The sequence below is a fragment of the Rhinolophus sinicus genome, chromosome 14 (genome assembly GCF_057876585.1).
Source record: "Rhinolophus sinicus isolate RSI-liver-muscle chromosome 14, RSI-T2T, whole genome shotgun sequence".
Classification (NCBI taxonomy): Eukaryota; Metazoa; Chordata; class Mammalia; order Chiroptera; family Rhinolophidae; genus Rhinolophus; species Rhinolophus sinicus.
The window spans coordinates 55,305,362-55,311,312 of record NC_142514.1 but is presented as its reverse complement, the minus strand read 5'-3'; the positions used below and the strand labels follow the sequence as shown (position 1 = coordinate 55,311,312).

Here is a 5,951-nt window from a genome sequence, read left to right as displayed (position 1 = left end):
CTCCCCCTATAGCAACTTGCCCCATCCTCTGGAATTATGAGAATGAGGTGTACATGTCCACACTGCTGTGTAATGACTTTGTTTAGTGCCGATGGGTGATTCTTAAGCCAAAGGATGGTTGAGAGTAACCACCAAAGAGATTTTTCCCCTTATGTGTTGTCTCTCGCTAGCCCTTTCTCTTCTTTCTTTCATTTCCTTTGTCCCTCTCACCCTCTTCTTTCTCTCATTAACTTTCTCCTCACCTCTGATGCCCAGCAACTTAGTTTGTTGGAGTTTTGCTGTTGTGTGAGGTTTAATCATATCCCCAGGAAGAGGCATAATTATTAAACCACTGGAAATTTAATGATGGGTATTTATTCCCCAACCTTAGTCATTTTGGTGTCTGAGGTTTGGAATGCCAGTCAGTGTAAACCAGAGTGAATAAATGTCATCAAACCGCACGTGATTTTCCAGTGATTTACGTGTGTGTGTTGTACTCCAGACGGGCAATTACTGAGGCCCTTTTCTGCCCTTTATTTGCAAGCCTCTCTTGATCAAAATAACAAAGGCTTAAAACAAGTTCACCTCCACAGTGGTGGAAAGCAGGTGTCATTCTCCCCAGTATTAAGTCACTTCTTTCTAACACTGTTCTGCTGTAACATTTCCTTTTGGGGGTGCTTCAGTCATAAGTCCCCTGAGCTTTCTTTTTCTTTTATTTCTAAACTTTAAAAGTTGTCTTTCCTCTAACTTAAGAATTCAAATTGTTATAAAAAAGTTGGACTTTATGTTTTTCCCCATGAATTATTATTAACCTTTTGAACATGTTACATATTTACTTCATTGTTAATTTTATTGTCTGTCTCTTCCCACTAAGATTAACCTCCTCAAGGGGCAGGGATCTTTACCTCTTTGTTTCATTCATGTATCCCATGTGTTTAATACAGTCCCTGGCACATAGTAGGCACTCTTTTAGTATTTGTTGAATAAATGCTGAATGAATGAATGAATGAATGCCACTAAGCCCTCAGGAGAAGACTTGCCTGGAATTCCTGTTCTTATAGATGGGAGAGACCTGTGTTAAATTTGCCACTTTTTTTATCCTGTAACCTTAGCAAGTTACTTCACCCTTCTAAGTATTCCTCTCTTTATCTGTATAATGGAGTTTTTTTGAAGATTAAGAGTTAACAGGGATCAATCAAATGGGATAATTCATGAAAAAGTATTCAACACGGCACCTGGCATATATGGTCAGTGCTCAAGAAATTGTAATTGTTATGAAGTGGTTTCTCTTCAATTCAATATTGTGCAACTGAGAAATATACGACTATGTTCCATGAAAGAAATCAGGGGTTTTGTTAATGTCTATCTTTGTTTTATTTTAGCTAAAATTCCATTGGAATGTAAAATTAAACGAAGATGGGAACTTTGCATGTTATTTGTTTCTTGCTACATGCAAGAAACTAGAATGACACTGGGCATATAATAGGTATTCAATATTTGTTGAATGAATTACTGAATGTTTAATATGGAGTTTAGCTCCACAAGCCTAACCTTCAGTTGAATTAATGGCAGAGATTTCAAAATACTGCTCTAAAAATGCCTCTATTTTTTCATTGTGTGGAATGAAAGAAGAGGGTTTTGAGAACTAAAAAGTGAAGAGGAGGAGGAACTGGAAATTATCTAGAAGTTCAGGCCAAGCACAGTTATTTTGGGCAATTCAGAATCAAATGGACTATTTTCTTAATATCCTATTTGACTTTCTAAAATACTTGGATTTACAATAATTAATTTCACTTCATATTCTATAGGTTTTTCCAAAACAGAACATTTTATTTAATCTTAGCTTCTTCTAGTTGAACATCTGAGTGGGGGGCATGTAGGTTTCAGAAGAAAAGATACTATAAACTCACTGCTGAATACACCATTCTAGTCCCTGATGGAAGGACTCTGAAAATACCGCACTCCAAAGGGTGTGCTGAAATGTAGGTCTTCTATGAAGTTAAAACAAAAGAAAACAAACAAATCCTTGATCTGTTTCCAACCCTGCTAATTCAAGTTGTTCTAAGTTGACTACTTTGATTCTCTATTGTATTTTCAAATGATTAATGGGGTATTAATTGTTCTATTTGTAACTAAATATTTACTGGCGACTCTTTATGGCTACTTTTTAAAAATTGCATTTTATTAAAACAGCATTTGATAGGATCATTAACTAAATTTCTCAAAAGAATTTACATCAGGTAATTCATTGCTACATGATTTTGACATTTTCATATATATTTTTTAAGGCTCTCAGGTTTTGGTTTTGTTGTTTTATATTCTAACAAATACAATTCCTTTCCTTTAAATTTTAGCTATCAGAAGTATTGCTGTTGCCATCCTTAGTGATAAGTATTTTAAATGAATGCTACTTATTTTTTATTTTCTCTCTATGTTATTTTAGAGAATAAAACATTTTAAGTGGATTTTGCAACTGCTGAGATAAAGCCTGAAACTTTTCCACAAATAAAGATTATGAATAGTTTAGGTTTTAAAATATGTTCATAACTGTTGTCCAAGACAATGAGAGTTGCAGATAACTTTGAGAATACCATGACCATGTTAAATGGATATATTTAAATAATAAAGAGATGTATTGCCTTGGGATGACCAATTTTAAGTAAAATTTGTGGAAATCCAATTTATGTTGCAATTTTAGGAAGAACAATTTCACCAACAGGTAACTGTTAATTCAGTTTGAACCAACTCCTGAAAATTGGAGTCCCCAAGTATTTTTCAAAATTTATTTGCTTTTAATAAGTAGAAGAAAACAGGGAGTGCCCTTTAGAAATTTGCAAGATACCCACCGGCATGGACACAGAAGTGTCGAAATGACAGAATTACACTATGGACATAGGACAGTGTGTGTTGCTTTGAGGAATGTGAATCCCAGGGCTGAGATGCAGCATGAGCACAGCCTGTGACTCCACCAAATCCGTAGTCATTCTTAGGAAGGGCAGTTGTCTTGAAGTCAGCTTCCTTATCTTCCGCATTCAGGAAAAAGCAGACACAGTCTGGTGACAAGAAAAACAGATTTGTACTTAGAAAGTTTGAAAGTTGTTTTTCGAGAAGGAGAACATATCAGCTTTGCTCCCCCCCACGTCCCCCTGCTCTATAAATAGCTCCTGGCAGGCAGAAACAGCCCTGATTGCGCTGCGATGAAGAGCAAGCAGCAGGCCCTGGTGAAGAATCAATGGCACGGTGCCAAGAGCTTCATCAAATGAATAATAGCTTCCACTTGACAATCAGGAAAGTGCCTCTTCTCCTACGGATTTAGTTTTTAATGATGATTAGAGAGGATGGGCCCCTAAAATTTCTCTGGTAGAAATGACCTCCTATTAATTTCTATTCCTTGAAATGCTGAATTTCAAAGCTATTTTACAGCTGCAAAACCAAAGGCACTGACATAAAGGAACTATTATCTTTGTAATTGTAGCAACAAGTACTAAATTTGTCATTGATTAACAGAGACTTTTTAACTTCATGATCCTTTGTTGGTTGAGTCCCCTGTTTGGAGCTCTGCTGATTTACTTGCTTTGAAAGTCAAATGTTACATTTTAGATCCAACAGTATGAGAATAATGGCCTTTGTTTTAATATAACAAATACTTCCTTATAACATCTTATATTGATTACTATGCAATGTAAGGTGAGGGTCAAGTTAGAGTTTATTAATTCTATATAGTGTTTTGTTTTCTGTGCAGTAACAAAAAATTCTTAATAGGCATGCTTAAAATACATATGGGAACACAGCATTGATTAAGCAAAGAACTTTGTCAGAATTAAAAAATTCCTAACCTGATTTCTACTACGTGTATGTATATAAAGTCTATTTTCCAAGAGGAATTAAATATAGAAGACAGCCTCTTAAAAAGTGAAGATTTTTATATTGGTATTATGCAAAAAGACGATATATAGGCCTACTTTGCACATTAGGTTATTAGTATAATGTCATAGCCATTAAAAATAATCTGTGGTATATCTCAGTCATGTAATATGTGGCATTCTATTGTTTCATAAATGAAATTTTTGAATGTGAATAGCAATTCAAGAGAAGACAATGACACTTTATAGTGTTTTCTGCTTAGTGTTCTTAGTAGTAAAAAAACATAATGAAATGCTTACTTCAGAGGTTTTTAAATTTGGAATGGCTTTGAAAAGCCTCAGAGTGTCATATTAAGAGCTCATAAAACTTGCAGAAATAATTTAAAATATTGAAAAGTTCGGACAGAAATATTTATTAAGAATTAAAAATTTTTGCCAGCCTCTGATTTAGGAGGCTGCTCGGTTATTATCTTTAATGTTCTTCTTCAGTGTTCCCCAGAGAAATGAGAATGTAGTGAGTTTGTTGCTTAATTTGTTCAGTTAAAGGACTTCCTTCAGAAGTAAAATGTCCTTTCTTTCATGAAATCATATTGTTAGTGTGCTTTATTTTTAAATGTGTTTGTTTGATAAAATAAGAAGTTGGCAATCATCTGTGGGTTCTACCTTCACTTTAAAAATATTTGCCATCCTGTGAAATCCAAAAGTTATGCATCTACTAGCCTAATACAACTTAGAAATTAGTTGGCAGAGCTTTACTTTTTATTATATAAGTCGGTCCAAAAAGTCTGTCATAGCCACAAGTCAACAAATTGTATGAGGAGGAAAGATGGAAGGAAAGAGAACTGACTCTGGATAATGAACACAAAATGTGATATACAGATGATGTATTACAGAATTGTACACTTGAAACTTACGTAATTTTACTACCCATTGTCACCCCCAATAAATTTAATTTTAAAAATCAGCAAGCTATGGCACCCAATAGAAAAATAAAATAATCAAATATTCTTACAATTAGGCCATACATTTTTTAAAAAACTCAATCAGGAATCAAAACAATAAGGTAAAACTCTGAGGAACAGTGGAATGTCAGGGTTCTAGAGAGAAGCTTAAACATGTTACTGTCTTTGTATCACCACTAATATCCATGTTACTTTTTTTGTCTTTCATACAATTTTATTTTCTCCCTTCAGCCATAATAAAATGATATCCAAATTTCATCCTAACTAGAGGGTCTGTAAACACGTGCTTGTCCAGTCCACTGACAGGCAAGGCGAATGCCGCTTCTTGAAATGGTCCCACCACGAACCCTCTGGTCATCCACCAAAATTGTCCCCTCGCCTGGCTTTGTCTTCACTATACTGTGTGTTCACTTCATTGAATCTCACTCCAGACTTTAACTTTTCCATGACTTCCATGATTTTTCTGTGTTTGTCATACAGAATCTGTCTGACCTTTACTGAATTGCCACCACGTTTGAGACTTCTTGTCAGAACTGTCACTCCCAGAGGCGGCTCCCCTTTACCCGCCGTTTCCAGAACCACTTTTTCCTTTGGGTGGCATCTTCAAAACTTGCACTTGAATTCCATGTAACTTTTTTAGTGGAACCTGTACAAACACATCATTGTTTGAATGTAGAAGATTGAAAATGAAAACAAAAATATCCTAACATCTCTAACATTAAGGAATGATGTCCTTGCTACTATATCATTTATTTCTCACTATACAAATGAAATAATTTTGTACTTGATTAAGATATGGCTATCCTGGCAGGCAGCATCTTAGCTCAAAGTACATCAAAACATTTTCGTTTGAGAAGGCAGCATTTCCTTTGAGGTATGACTTCATTCCTGGTATTAGTCATCCAGGGAAGAAGAGATAGGTCTCTATCCTAGGATACATCTCTCCTATCCTATCCCAGACAGTCCTAGGGAAACTAGGACTGTCTGAAACAATGAAAAGTAAAGGGAAAGTTGTGAGGAGGTAAGAGGAGTAGAACGGGCTGTTATGTGAAATGGTTGAATCATGGTCTTCCTAAGAGCAAGTCTGTGATCCCAGGATCACAGACTAATTTACACTGCCAGATGGGCTATTTATATTCCCGGTGTA

The 5,951-nt window shown here is 35.4% G+C and overlaps 1 pseudogene; it reads right to left on the bottom strand.

The window, feature by feature from the left end:
• Nucleotides 1–4,715: 4,715 nt before the first annotated feature.
• On the bottom strand, nt 4,716–5,405 carry LOC141572380 (peptidyl-prolyl cis-trans isomerase NIMA-interacting 4 pseudogene; annotated as a pseudogene).
• Between the last annotated feature and the right edge of the window lie 546 nt (nt 5,406–5,951).